The 15,992-nt window shown below is 41.6% G+C and overlaps 1 long non-coding RNA gene across 4 annotated transcripts in view; it reads right to left on the bottom strand.

Annotated features, from left to right (window-relative positions):
- LOC144292932 (uncharacterized) overlaps positions 1-2,549 on the bottom strand; it is a 72,716-nt gene extending 70,167 nt beyond the window's left edge. For all 4 annotated transcript variants that reach the window (XR_013360339.1, XR_013360349.1, XR_013360337.1 and 1 more), the window contains exon 1: positions 2,412-2,549. This is a non-coding gene — a long non-coding RNA (uncharacterized LOC144292932). The remainder of the gene's footprint in view (positions 1-2,411) is intronic.
- Between the last annotated feature and the right edge of the window lie 13,443 nt (positions 2,550-15,992).

A 15,992-nucleotide genomic window follows, 5' to 3' on the forward strand; every position in this document is an offset into this window, starting at 1 on the left:
ATTTATTAATGAACATTTTGTACCTAAATAAAGGATTTTATCCTTATTCCCAATGAACTTCATCATATTAATTTCAACCCATAATTTCAATTTATTATATTTTCTTTGAATACTGAATCTGCATTTTAATGGAGAGGCTTTCATTTTGAGGGAAATTAGTCTAAAACTTTGACTAAAGAGATGTGGTAAGACCCCAGATAAGTCCCTCTATAGTCACTTTCTTTTGTCTTATGAAAATGTTAAATCCAGTTAAGATGAATTTTACAACAAGCCTTAAGGGAAAAGAGAAGGAAGGAGATACCATAATATACATTTAGCTGAAGATAATTATACATGTGGTGGTACTTGAATGACTTTGTTCCTTTTTTCAAAACAATCACCTGTTGACTCCTTCTCTTTACCAGCTGCTTCTAGGCATCAAGTTCTAGAAGAAACTTGAGAGTTGTGCTGTTGCCTCAGAGCAGCAATGCCTGGGAACTATGACTTTGGCCCCTAGAATGACTATGTTTCTAAACACAGAGTAGACATTTGAGAACCAAAGACAATTCCTCTTTGAAAGGAATACTTGACTTCCAGTCTGGACAGAATAGTGTAGACTTGTTTCTTCTTGTTATCCCCACAAAGTAAAACTATAAGCCCTGGAAATCACTCAAGAGACAGCCAAGGGATATCCTGAAAGGTTGATATGAAGAACGCAGACTGGCTTGGGAGAACCAGCACAGTGGCAAGGTGTCTTGCAGGCCCTACCCAACAGAGGAAGATGACCAAGACTTGGCATTTCCTAGACACCAACTTAGCAATAGAAAGTAGCCCTGGTCAGCTCATTTAACTCCTTTGACTGAAGGAGAGTCCCCCTGAAAACATCCTTCTGAAACTAGCCCAACAGCATCAACAGCAAGAATAGAGCTAGAGAACTGTTTAAACAATAAACTGGCCAAGAGGTGCTCTCTTTACCTGCCAGACTGGAGCTCATCTGCCCCCAAAAAACCAAGGCTAGTGGGAGGAACTGCAAGAGAGACCCCACCATAACAAGTGGCCCAACCAGAAAACCTCTTGACTCTGCCCAGAAACTCCATGGCAGCTGGAGGGTACCTGTAGGGAGATCCTGCCACAAGAGCCTGAATAAGAAAGCAGCTCTCCACCTTCACACACCTAACCCTCTTCTTCTGCACTGGAAGACATTGGGACAATTATCAATATCAGGAATGAGACAGAGGATATCAGGGGATCCCTGGGTGGCTCAGCAGTTTAACGCCTGCCTTAGGACCAGGGCGTGATCCTGGAGTCCCGGTATTGAATCCTGCATCAGGCTCCCTGCATAGAGCCTGCTTCTCCCTCTGCCTGTGCCTCTGCCTCTCTCTCTCTCTCTCTATGGGTCTCTCATGAATAAATAAAGTCTTAAAAAAAAAAAAGCAAAAAAACCCACTCACATTGGCTTTAAAAGAAAAAAAAAGAAAAAGAAACAGAGGATATCACTACAAATCCTACAATTATTAAAAGGATAATGAAATACAGTGAGCAACATTATGATCATAAATTTGACAACTTGGGATCCCTGGGTGGCGCAGTGGTTTGGCGCCTGCCTTTGGCCCAGGGCGTGATCCCGGAGACCCGGGATCGAATCCCACATCGGGCTCCCGGTGCATGGAGCCTGCTTCTCCCTCTGCCTGTGTCTCTGCCTCCCTCTCTCTCTCTCTCTGTAACTATCATAAATAAATAAAAATTAAAAAAAAAATAATAAATTTGACAACTTAGGAGAAATTAATCTCTTAAAAAACCACAAACCATCAAAATACAACCAAGATGGAAGAGAGGATCCAAATAGCCTTATAATAATTTTAAAAATTGAATTCATAACATGATAGTTTATGAAAAAGAAATATCTAGGCTCAGATGGTTTTACTGGAGAATTCTAGTGAATGCTTAAAAAAGAATTACCACTAATTTTACACAATTTTTTTTTCTGAAAATAGAAGAAAGAACAGTTTCCAAATCATTTCATCAGGCTACTATTACTCTAATACCAAATCTAAAGACAGTACAAGCAAAGAAACTACAGACCAATATCTCTCATGACTTTATTTATTTATTTTTTGCTCTTTTTTTTAATCTCTCATGACTTTAGACAAAACAACAAGAAAAAACAAAAATGAAACTCCCCACAAAATCCTAGCAAATCAAATCTAAAGATTATTTAAAAGAATTATATACCATGACCAAGTGGTTTTATCCTGGGTATGCAAGGCTGGTTCATTATTCTGATATCAATCAAAATAATCCATCTTATTAACAAGGTTGATAAAAATCAAGAAAAATCATATAGCCATATCATTTGACACATAAAAAGCATTTGACAAAACCCAACATTCACTCATGGTAAAACCTTTCACTAAGTTAAGGTACTACCTCACCTTGATAAGCAGCAGTTGTAAAAGTCTTACATTGTAGTTAATGTTGAAGGACTGAATGCTTTTTCCCTAAGATCAGAAACAGGGCAAGGATGTTCACTCTTGCTACTCTTATCCAACATAGTATTGGAACTTCCAGCCACTGCTATAAGTTGAGAAAAAGAATGAAAAACATATAAGTTAGAAATAAAGGAAATCGTTTTTGCCTGCAGATGACATGGTTATCTACGTCAAAAATCCAAAGAAATCCACCAAAGAACCTACCTAGAACTAATAAATGAGTTCAGTAAGGTCACAGCCTACATGGTCAACATACAAAAATCAATCTCATTTTTATGTACTAACGACAGCACATGAAACTGGAATTAAAGATACAGTACCATTATAAGAACTCCAAAAATAAAATATTTGTGTACACTAAGCAAAATATGTATAGGATCTATATGATGAAAATTACAAAATACTGTCAAAGAAATTTTTTAAAACACCTATACCATACACCTAAATTTTTTAAAACACCTATACCATGATTTTAGATTGGAAAATTCAACAGGGTAAAGATTCCAATTCTCCCCAATGGGATCTATATGTTTAATGCAATTTTTGTCAAAATCCCAGCAAAGTTGGTTTGTAGTCTGTCTATCATCTATCTATTTATCTATCTATCTATCTATCTATCTATCTATCTATCTATCATCTATCTATCATCTGACAAGCTTATTTTACCACTTATTTGGAAAGGCATAGGCAGAAGGATAGACACATATATCAGAGAACCCAGAAATAGAACTACACAAATATGCTGACCTAGTTTTTGACAAATGTGCAAAAACAATTTAATGGAGGAAGTACAGCCTTTTTAACAAATGATGCCTGAACAATTGGACATCCACAGGCAAAAGGACAAATCTGGACCTAAGCTTCACACCTTACACAAAAATTAACCCAAAATGGATGATGGATGTAAATCTAAAATACAAAATAATAAAAGTTTTAGAAAAAAATATGAGAAAATTTTGGGAATCTAGGACGAGACAGTTCTTAGACTTGACATAGGAAGTACAATTCACAACAGAAAAAAAATGGATACATCAGACTTCATCAAAATGAAAACTACTGCTGTATGAGGCTTTATAAAAAGATGAAAAGCTACAGGGACACCTGGGTGGCTCAGCGGTTGAGCACCTGCCTTCAGCTCAGGGTGTGATCCTGGAGTCCCGGGATCGAGTCCCACGTTGGGCTCCCTGCATGGAGCCTGCTTCCCCCTCTGCCTGTGTCTCTGCCTCTCTCTTGGTGTCTCTCATGAATAAATAAATAAAATCTTTTAAAAAAAAAGAGAGAGAGAAAAAAGATAAGCTACATAATGGGAGAAAATTTTTACAAACTACATATTCAGTAAATAACTAGATAAATTCAAAAAATTCTAGTACCTTAGAATGTATAAAGAATCAAAACCCAACAGGACAGAACCAATCAATCCAATTAGAAAATGGGCAAGTATGTGAGGATTTGTTAATAAATTGTATATATTTATAATGGACTACTATTCAGCAATAAAAATAAAATGCTGAAGCATACATCATGGAAAAATCTCGAGCATCACGTTAATCAAAAAAAGCCAGAAACAAAGAGTATATACTGTACAATTTTATTATATGGCGTACTAGGACAGGGGAAGCAACTCTATGATACAAATCAGAGTAGTCGTTGTTCGAGGGCATGGTGGGTGGGATTGTCTAGAAAGAGGCACGAAGGAACTTTCTAAAATAAGTTAATATTTTCTGTCTTGTTCACAGCCTGGATTACATGGGTATGTGCCTTTGTCAACATCCATCAGACTGTACATTTATAATCTGTGCTTGTTATTTTATGTATTAAGAATGCATAAAAAGACAAAACAAACAAACAAACAAACAAACAAAACCCCCAGGAATTACATTTCAAGGTAACTGAAGATGTGTTAAAGTTCAAATTTTTGTCCTTCTGGGGACTCCCGTAAAGATATAGTAGAAAACCACCTGGCTCTTACTAGTTGAGTCATCGCATCCAGTGCACAGCCCAAGGACATAAACCAGAAAAAGTTAAAAAAGAAAAAAGCAAGTACCCTATGAGACAGACTTGGCAACCACAGCGGTTCCCCACATCATGTGTTGTTTTGCCCTGTCCTTCAGGATCACGGCTTTTGTCCTTCTTCCCAGTTAGTCATCAGGTAACCTGTTCCTGTCACCACTCAGCTCCCTGCCTTGTTTATTTCTAAGTTGTCCTGAACACGCTTGTTACTCATTTAATCTTTCTTCCTGTTGTCTCACCATGTCCCGGCAAGCTGTGGCAAGGTTTGTGGACACTTGGTAGACAGGTAGAGAACTCCCCTCAGCTCTGGCAGGCTCACAGATGTTCTTCTGGCTGGCACCTGCTGAGGAAGGAGTAGAGGCATCCAAGATGCAGAGACTAGCAGCAGGTAAGCTTTACTGTCAGCCAGGGTACGGGTACGCATGCAAGCCTTGTTCTGATGCCTAAGTCAAATGTGGTTGAGGGGGGACGAGAGGAGAAGAACAGGAGATCCCAAGCCCGACACAGAAGTATTAATGAATGGTTGGTTTCCCTTAAAAATCCTTTCCACGGTTGTTGGTTGTACCTTTGAAGGATGTCAAGCTATCTGACCTATAGCTTTTCTACAAAGTCAAGAGTTGTAAATAAATAAATAAATAAATAAATAAATAAATAAATAAATAAATAAATAAAGGCACAAGTTGTGTAATCAGAAAGGACCAGATTCAAAGCTTAGATGTGCAAGCTTACTTGTGCATGTCTTTTGGACCAATTTTTCAAGCTCTCTGGGCCTCAGTTTCCACATATGTCAAATCTAGAATGTGGCACTTACCTGACAGGTTGGCATCAGATTTAAGTGTTAAATACTTATAAAGCATCTAGATACAATTGCTGGCACATGACAAGGGTCAAGTAATTAGTTAATTAATTCCATTCAACAACTCATTTACTAATTGATCCTATGTTAATGTATTCAACAATATAAATTGAGAACTGAATGTATGCTGGGCACTGTTCTAGGGTGCATCAGTGAACACGAAAAGTTCCTGCTTTCATGGGATTTACATTCCATTTGGACAGGCAGGCGATAAACAAGCAAGTGAAGAAGCACATAATATAAGGACAGGGAGGAATGAGAGCTGTGAGGGACAGGAAGTGAGGGTAGGGGTACAGAAGGTGGCACAGTGCACTATCTTTTATCGACGTCTCCCTCTGTGAAGATTACAATATAATAGGGACCTAACTGATGAAAGGGAGCAGTCTACTGGAAATCTGTTACTCCTTTTCCCCTTTTTTCCTAGAACAGTTATGGACAGCCAAAAACTTCCCAAGCATGCAGACCCCAGGCAAGGGACTGCTCAGGTAATGAAAGCCATCTCTATGTGCATGGTCCTAGACCAAAACACACACGTTTCTTCATCAATTTCCTTCTTCTACAAGCCCCATCAGTAACTATATGGAATTTTTTTTCTTTTTTTAAAAGATTTGATTCATTTTTGAGAGAGAGGGAGAGTGAACGTGAATGGGGGAAGGGGCAGAGGCAGAGGTAGAGGGAGGATCTCAAGCAGACTCCACACTGAGTGCAGAGCCCGACTCGGGGCTCAATCCTAGGACCCTGAGATCATGACCTGGGCTGAAATCAAGAGTCGGATGCCTAACCAATGGAGCCATCCAGGCACCCCTAGAATATTTTCAAAATGAATAGTATTGATATGTCAAAAAACAACAAAAATGATACCCTGAGAATGTTTGTACAAAGAGAAGAGCAGTTTAGGCCCTTTTTCTGGTGAACGTGGAAAGGTATCAATGAGAAAGAGAGTTGGGTGAGGTGTTCTGAAAAGGACTGAGCTGCTTCTTTGCAAAGTTTATGTGCAGCACCCCCGCCCCCCAAAAACCCCATCCCACATGAAGAGCCCTGCCAAGCAAGGAGCCAGAATGAGGCCTATATTTTAATACTTTGGAGAGCTCAGAACTTAGACCCATTACAGATGACAACTCTGGCTCTTGGACACTCTTCAGTGCTTAACATTCAGTATCAGAAGTCAAGACACTCCAACCATTAGTTAGAAGTAAGCTCTGCTGGCTCTACGTTGCTTCTCTGCACACGGACTCAGTGTGGTGTCACATGCAGAAAGGCCCCAAATTCACAACAATGTTCAAACTCATGGGAGATTGCCAGACGCTGCTAATCAAAAGTCAGGAGTATTGACATCAAGTTTTTTGGTCTATGACAGTGTTGTCTAAGGGATACTTAGGTCATCCCTTCACTTAACCAGGAAATTATTCCTTCTGTCTCTAACTCAAATAAACCCGGGTCACCTTGTTGTCGGTTTCATCACTGTATTACACCCAAAGAGAACTATCAGTTTAATATTCCTCCCAAAGTAGTGAAAAGCAATGTAAATCTTTTTTTAAAAAAAAAAGATTTTATTTATTTATTTATGAGAGACACACACACAGAGAGTCAGAGACACAGGCAGAGGGAGAAGCAGGCTCCATGCAGGGAGCCCGATGCGGGACTCGATCCCAGGACCCAGGGATCACGACCTGAGCCAAAGGCAGATGCCCAACCACTGAGCCATCCAGGGGCCCCAGCAATGTAAATCTTTACTGAAGTTGCTTGAAGAAATGTTAACAGGGAAATGCATTATAAAGCGTACTATACACGTCTTAAGGATCCTCTCTAGCTTCATTCTATTTTTACCATATTTGGGACAGAATTTCACTAAAGAAGGGGCTCCTGGGACACCTGGGTGGCTCAGTGGTTGAGCATCTGCCTTGGCTCAGGGCATGATCCTGGGGTCCTGGGATCAAGTCCCGCATCGGGCTCCCTGCATGGAGCCTGCTTCTCCCTCTGCCTGTGTCTCTGCCTCTCTCTCTTTCTGTGTCTCTCATGAATAAATAAATAAAAACTTTAAAAGAAATGGGGGGCTCCTTCCTCTAAAAATCTCTTTTCTTTTCCTTCTCTTCTGCAGCTTTTTCTTGGCTTCTCCCTCTTTCCCACTCTCTCCCCTTAATTTCACCTTTATAATCAATTATATTTATTTGAGTTCCAGGCCCATGCTGATGGAAACCAATCTGGCTTTTCCCCGATGCTTCTGACTTTTTTTTTAATTTTTAAAGATTTTATTTATTTGAGAGAGAGAGAGAGAGAGCCTGTGAGAGAGCTAGCACAAGGGAGGGGAGAGGCAGAGGGAGAAGCAGCAGCAGACTCCCCACTGAGCAGAGAGCCAGGGCTCCATCCCAGGACTCCAGGATCATGACCTGAGCTGAAGGCAGGTGCTTCCCCAACTGGGCCACCCAGGTGCTCCACATCCTTCTAATTTAGTCATTCTTCCCATGACCTTGATCTCTCCAACAATAACCTAGGCCCCAGATCCATGATCAGGGAAGAATATTGCCTTCTTCACCAGACAGTGTGATGGGAAAAAGCTGTGAATACATGCACGATATAGTATTGTTCTTGAAATTAATTCTGTAAAATTTTTTGAGGGCCTACTCTGTTCAGCACAGGACATTCAGTGGTGAGCAAAACATAAGGCCTTTTTCCAAGGATCTTAAGTCTTATGAGGCAGACAGACAAGTTCGTAAACTTGAAGTTTTCAACCACAGTGCTGTTCAACATTCACAAGTGAGCTACGGATTTTTACTTTTTTTCCCCCCTTTTTAAAAAATTTATTCATTTGACAGAGAGTGAGCAAGCAAGTAGGGACAGAGGTAGGCAGAGGGAGAGAGGAGCAGGCTCCCGCCCAGAGCAGAGAGCCCGATGCGGAGCTCGATCCCAGGACCCAGGGATCATGACCTGAGCGAAAGGCACACGCTTAAGCAACTGAGCCACCCAGGCACCCCCTAGAAATGTTAAAGTCCCAAAAATGAGGATACTAGTTGCTGGAGGGTGGTATATGACAAAAACGTTCCTTCATGCTGCGGATGTCAATACGGTTGCTTGGAAGGCAGTTTAGCAGTTTTTTCCAAGGCTAAATAAATCTCACCTGATGGTCCAACAATCACACTTCTAGTGTCTAGACAACGGCTTTGAAAAAAACTGTTTCCACACACAAAATAGCATGCCATTTTGCATGGCGAGCTACGGATTTTTAGATCAAGCTATACGTTTATCTTTGTTATATGTGAGGACACAAGCTGTCCCTGTGATGCCAGTCAGATGGAATTGGACTTGGAAGGTCTTAGACTAAGACATATGATTGTGAGCTGGGTGCCACCTACTTGGGTAGATGACACAGGTAGGGGCATAATGTGAAGCCGGGGCCATAATCAGAGGTCTGGTGACTGACTCGTGGGAGAAATCTGCTCCGTGCAGGTGTAAGAGGGTAGGCAGGGAGGAAACAGCTCTATCCAAATGGTAAAACAGTGCTGAGGGGTGTCCGAATGAAGAAAGCAGTGACCGTAGGTCCTTCTACAGATACTGAGATATTGTTCCTCGATCTTCAACTGGCTGAGCCAGAATTTGCACACAGCACCCTCTGACTTCCAAGCATGACTACTTCCCACGCTTTCTTGATTGCCACACATGGCACGTTTCTTGGTGGCAGAAACAGATGTGAGTGAGCAGGCCTCTCCTTGTGCTATTTCTTTCAGCAGCTAGAACGTCAGGAATGTTTTCTGAATGTCTCTTTCTATAAAATGAAGTTTGTTTCTGTTGGCTTGGCACCTAAGAGCCCTCTGGGAGTTTCTCCCACTCATTATCTAAAATGCCTAACAGCAACAGCTGGGGAGGTGGCAGCCAGGGGTTCGCGTTCCCGGCTTGGCGGTGTCTGGAGGAGACTGGGTCTGCCCAGAGTGGAGCTGCTGCTTTGTTCCAGAGCACTCTGCTATTTTTGGCTCTGACACAACATCAAAGGCTCTGCTGATTTTCTGTGCTGATTTCTCCCACGTATATTATTCCCTTTCCATACAATGTCCACTGTCCTTCCTGCTTGGTTTTGGTTAACAGCATTCTACCTAGGTATAGATCTAGTTAGTACACATGTTGATCGAGAGCCATTTTAGTTGTCTTCTCCAGTCCTTTAAAAATACTCCCCTGGGTGACAAAGTGAAGGGCCCGTGAAAACAAAAGAAATACGCACACAAAGAAAAGTGAAGAAGGAAGCACCTTACCAGGTGCTAAGTGAAGGCACAACATAAGGCCAGGGCCACTCCCCAGCCCTCTTAGGATTAAAGTAAGACATCCACCCCCTTTCCCTTCGGCCTCTTTTAGCCAATAGTGATGGAGCACCTGCCAAAGGTGCATGGTGCTGAGAGGGGCTTAGTTTCTGGAGGGCTAAGCAATTGCTGACTTCCTGCTGTGGATTCAGCCTCAGAGGCAGAACCTGCTTGTCCCTCTCCACTTCAAAATACTAACCGGCTCTCCACTATGCAGAAAGGAGGCTTCCAGACAGAGCGGAGTCAAAAAGCGCCCTTTCTTCAAAAGAAATTTTAGCCCAAGCTCTGAGAAATGTGCATCCATAGAGTGGAATGAGAGACCACCTCACACCAGTGGGAATGGTGAAAATTAACAAGACAGGAAACAACAGATGTTGGAGAGGATGTGGAGAAAGGGGAACCCTCTTGCACTGTTGGTGGGAATGTGAACTGGTGCAGCCACTCTGGAAAACTGTGTGGAGGTTCCTCAAAGAGTTAAAAACAGACCTGCCCTACGACCCAGCAATTGCACTGTTGGGGATTTACCCCAAAGATAAGATGCAGTGAAACGGCAGGACACCTGCACCCCGATGTTTATAGCAGCAATGTCCACAAACCCCAATGTTTATAGCAGCAATGTCCACAATAGCCAAACTGTGGAAGGAGTCTCGGTGTCCATTGAAAGATGAATGGATAAAGAAGCTGTGGTCTATGTATACAATGGAATATTCCTCAGCCATCAGAAATGACAAATACCCACCATTTGCTTCGACGTGGATGGACCTGGAGGGTATTATGCTGAGTGAAGTGAGTCAATCAGAGAGAGACAAACATTATACGGTCTCATTCATTTGGGGAATATAAAAATTAGTGAAAGGGAATAAAGGGAAAGGAGAGAAAATGAGTGAAAATATCAGTGAGGGTGACAAAACACGAGAGACTCCTAACTCTGGGAAACGAACAAGGGGTGGTGGGAAGGGAGGTGGGCGGGGTGGTGGGGGTGACTGGATGATGGGCACGGAGGGGGGCACTTGGCGGGATGAGCACTGGGTGTTATGCTAAATGTTAGCAAATTGAACTCCAATAAAAAAAATTTAAAAAAAGAGAAAAAAGCAAGGCAGCTCTGGTTGCTATCAGGAATGTCACCCACCACCTCTGCTGTCCCCTCCCCTCCGTGGGGCTCCAGAGCTCTGCCAAAGCAGGATTTAATAAAAATACCAAAATCCTTAGGTGACTCTAAAACATCTGCAACATCTGGTTCCTAACAACGTGTCTGCATCGTCCCCGCTCTGCATTCCTGACGCTGTGAAGTCTGAACCTCCTACGTGAAGACACCTATAGGTCACTGGCTTCCCCCCACCCTGCCCCCGTGGCCTTGATGTGATGCTTATTGAATGAATGCATGACGGCATGACCGACCGTAAACGAACTAGAGGAGTATGTACATGAAAAGACAAACACAGTGTGAAGCCTGCTTTCAAAGGGCAAACAATTTAGTCCATAGAAAAGGGCATGAACATGTTAAGAAAATGGTGAGTAGTCAACTGGGTGGAAGCCCCTGTTTTCAAAGGCAAAAGCCAGTCCGAGGATAACCTTCTGGAAGGAAATGGCACTGGGAGCTTCTCAAAGGATGTGTTAGGATTGGGTGGGGTAGGAGGAAGGCCGTGGAGGCGAGGACCGGCAATGCCATCTCATGATTGGGGAGGGGGGTACAGGGTCTGGCAGGAAGGGAGGGCGGGCACTGGTAGGAACGGGGGATCAGTGTGGACAGAAATGCTGGGGCAAAACTGTAGAGGGCATGGCAAATCAGGGAGCAGAATTAGGTGTGATTAGATTTGCAGTTGGGGAACCATCTTCTAGGAGAACTAGGAGAGTGACATGTTAAAAGCAGTAAATGAAGATCTCGAGGAGAGGCATCACAGGATTCAAGTCATAGGTTAAGAAAATGAGCTTTAGCAGGTTCCCCTGATGAGTAGCAAGAAGGCCGCTCTAATAATGAACGAGCTCTCCTCTTTGCCACTGATAAAGGAGTGTATATGCCGACACTCAACTTCAGAAACTCCCACACCATTTGCAGCAAATGCTGACACGAGTTCTCTTGGCCCTTCTTGTGCAGACGGAAGCATCCCAATGTTGGGCTTAAAACGAGTCCGTATGTTTGCAAACAAGCGCATGTGGAACAAAAAATACATAAATAAAGCATTCCCACTGTTTCACAAACTCAATGACAGTGTCTAGATTCACTCTATTTTTAAATTCCATTTGTACAACCAAAGTTATGGCAGTTTTACATTTTATCAACTTCGATTTTTAAGCCTTGCAGATAGAAGTGTGCTGGTCTCTGCACCAGCTTTGGGGCAGTAGTAGGCGCCGTGTGTAGTCTGCGTACTTTCTAAGTCACTGACCTTTCCCACCCCTCCTTCACCTTCAAAATGCAAGTGACCTGGAGATATATATTCTTTGTAACACCTCACAGTGCCCAGCTCGGGGCTCTGGATATGCAACTCTCAGACCGTGTTTCCAGAAGGTTCGCTCTGCCTTTGCAGAGATTGCTGCCCTTCTTGCTTAATTGCCTGTGGATCATGCTGTTTGAAGAAGGGGCAGAAGCTGGTAGCTATACTTGGGGAGAACAGAGCAGAAGGTATTGAGCCTTTGAATCACTCTTCTACACCTGAAACCAGTGTAACATTGTGTGTCAATAATACCTCAATTAAAAAAATAATAAAGAGAAAGAACAAAAAATAAAAATAAAATAAGATAAAAATAAAGAAAATAAAGAGAAAGAACAAGTACAGAAAAAAAAAAGGAGGGGCTTCTGGTTTTCTTCTCCAATTCTGTGTCACCAGTGATGGATTAGCATCAACCTGGCACATCGTCGCACTAATTTTTTCCCTTCCTGTTTTGCTTTTGGGGCTCATCTGCTTCATTGCCATGTTAATTTGAAAGAGAAAGGGATTGCAATAAAGGAACAATGGAATCAACAAGTCTAATATATGTATCAGACAAATTCCTAAAGTGCTCTTCTCTGAGGCAGAATTTGCACACAGAAAATTCACATTCATTAGGCTAAAGGCAGAGCGTGTCAAACCAGTTGCAGGTTTAATAGAGAGGTCAGACCCTTTCCTCTCTGTCATTCCTACTGAAGACATCATTAGAGCTACGGTAAAATGAGAGAATGTCACAGAATGTCAGCCTAGTCATAGTGCAACTGTTCTTTTTTCATTAGTGACTCAGCTGGTTGCTATGGCAACCCCACTCTAGATTCAAGGATACTAGGGCTGATGCTCTCTGCCTCTATTTTCAGTTAGGATAAATTGTGCTCCCACCTCATGGGCTCCTGCCATGATATTTATATTTGGGTCATGATAATAAAGCCAGTTGGAAATATGTCTGTTGAAATTCTAGCCAGGCAGAGAGGCTTCTCACTAAAAGGGAGAGTGAATATAGGATTTCTAGGTTTGATTTGAGCACCAATTATCCTCTGGGTGGGTAGGTATTCCCTTTGCCCTGTCTCGTGGGGAGACTGTAGACCTCTCGAGTACTTGTTCTGCACATTCCCTGGGCTGATTCCAGAAAAATTCGGCAGTCTACTTTCAGTGTCCCTTTCTGACTCACCCAGGGGTTCATCTATTTAAATGCTTTTTTAAATTTTCTGAGTGGGCTCAGTACCACTTCATTTATTCACTCATTTATTAATTGCAGAGTAATTATAAGGGGCCAAGTGCTGTTTTCACCAGTACGTTTAGCCGCTGTTTGTACTTAAGCTATTCAGAAGAGCTAGACACAGGGGGCAGAGAGGGAAGCAGGTTTTAGAAGAAAATGCCTAGAAACCCATGTGGTGCAGCACGTTTTAGTTGAGGTATGGACATGTTTTGAAAGTTCAGAGGAAGGAGAGAGTCACTCTGCCTGGATGAGTTGGTAGATGCTTCCAAGAAAAGGTGATGGTTAAGTTGGAGTCTTAATGAAAGTGTTCTCTAGTTGAATGCCTCAGTAATTCAGAGCTGAGGTTAGCCTGAAGGATTTTTGTTACAGCAAAGCAGCGAAGTGTTATTTCGTTGAAAGTCTGCTTGCTCTCAAAAAAAAAAAAAAAAAAAAAAGACAAAAGAAAAGAAAAGAAAAAAGAAAAGTCTGCTTGCTCTTTAAATGTATCTTCATACTCTTGAACACAAAATATTTTCTGGCAACCAGGATGGGACTCTGTTTAAAATAGAGAAAAAAAATCTGGAAAACAAAGCAAGCTTCAGAAAACAGCCTTTGGAATCAAAGCAGACCCAAGTGAAAAAGTCAATTTGAAGATCTTGTTGTCCACTAACCTTTTCCCTGGAATTGATATATTGTGAGAGGTATCCATTATATTTCCCGAGCAAACAAACAGATGCTGAACGAAAGTGTTCTATGCTCCTTATAGTTGGTGAGACATAAAAGGATACCTCACTGGACCTATTTTCTATAAAACTAAGGTATTTGGTGATCCTGTGGGATTAATAAAAGCATATCTCTCTCTTGCATATTAATCATTGTTCAGAAGTAAGAGGTAAGAGGCTAACAAAGTTATTGTGTTGAAGACAGCATTCTTTATGAAATGTATCACAAAACAGAGCCTCTTGATGGAACTAAATTGATATTTATAATGGTCTGAGAAAGTCCTTTCCTACTGAGTCTGCATCACTACAGAGCTCAGAAATTCAAGCAGCACCTTCACATTGAATATTCTCCACAGCCTGCTGACAGCAGAATGCTGCCAACATGATCAGTAAAATACAAGAAACATACATCTCCATATCTGCAGATCAGATCGTGACACAGGTCTGTGTAGGCTCGAGAGGTCTCACCAATGTCCTCTGCCCAGACCCTAGAACAGGGAAGGCAGGTGTGGTACAGGGAGGGAGCAGACTCTTTGCCAAATGGCATTCTTTAAAATCAATTAATAGCATCACTAGTATACTGCAATCTTTAAAAAAACATGGGTCACCTCGCTGGCTCAGTCAGTAGAGCATGTGCCTCTTGATCTCAGAGTTGTGAGTTCAAGTCCCATGTTGGACACAGGGCTAATGTAAAAAAAATTTAAAAATAAAACATACCTACATATTTATGTAGGTAGTACATTTAGTATGCTACAAAATTCAAGTATCTAAATCCTTGTTACTGGATTTAGTAACAAGGATGCCTCACTCTCACTTCCAACGGTTCAACAGTTCACTCTTTTGGAGAAAATCACAATTGCCAGTTTCTTGTGTCTTCTTCCAGGGAACCCAATGTTCACACACACGTACAAACATTTGTGGAAATAATATACGACTATGCACACTTTTTGCACCTTAATTTTTTTCACCTAAAGATCTTTCTTGGACATCGTTCCATATACCAAATGAGCGAAGTCATTTTTTTAATGAGCCAAATAGTACTCCATGGAATGGAGATAACATAAGCATTTAACCAATTCCATTTTAATGAACATTGTCTTAGTCCATCTGGGCGGCTATAACAAAATGCCCTGGAACTGGGCAGCTTATGAGCATCGGCAATTTATTCTAGGAAATATATATCCTAGGAGCTAAAAGTCCAAGGTCAGGATGTCACCACAGTGGAGAATCATAGCCTCTCACTCAATTTCTGACCTAAGTTAATTTGTAAATCCCAAAGACCTTCATTGGAGGGGAGTCTGGATCTCATTTTATTGAAGATTGGAAATACAGAATGTAAATCTTTCTCCTAGACTTTACCAAAGAACCTAAAATTACTGTACATTGGATAAAAGGAAATTTCCAGACTTGGGGAGAATACTAGACATTGGCTCTGAATTGTCTAATTCCTGGGGTCCCAAAATTCCACTGTGACCATCAGTTAAAGTGAGGCTATGCTTGCTGGTTCTATTGATAGGACTTTAGCTCAAGTTGACTAAATCTGTACCAAGTTGGTCCAAGGACTTCCCTTTTGTTTATTTACTCAGTTCCTGAATGTATAATTAAAACAGACATACAGGGCAACTAGTAGAATCCCATGTTGGATCTTAGGCCCTGGAATTTCCTTCCACTTCCTACTAAGATAGTGAACCCAAACTAATATGGTATCAAAGACTTGGAAGAAGTAGGGTAGCAACCTATCATAACTCCTTTTGGCTCACCGGTTTTATTTGTGAAGTCAGATAGATCTTGGAGAATGACTATGGACCATTTTAAACTTAATCAGGAAGTGACTCCAATCACAATTGCTGTCCTGGATGTAACGTCTTCACTAATCAAATTAACATGATCTATGGCACTTGATTTCCAACTTCAACCTGGAAAAGTCCCTCTTCTCCATAATAATTTGCAAGGACCTCATGAAGCAGTTTGATTTTACTTTGGTAAAGTGACATAGTTCACTTTCATAGCCTTGCCTCAGAGCTATTTC

Source organism: Canis aureus, chromosome 2, assembly GCF_053574225.1.
Source record: "Canis aureus isolate CA01 chromosome 2, VMU_Caureus_v.1.0, whole genome shotgun sequence".
NCBI lineage: Eukaryota > Metazoa > Chordata > Mammalia > Carnivora > Canidae > Canis > Canis aureus.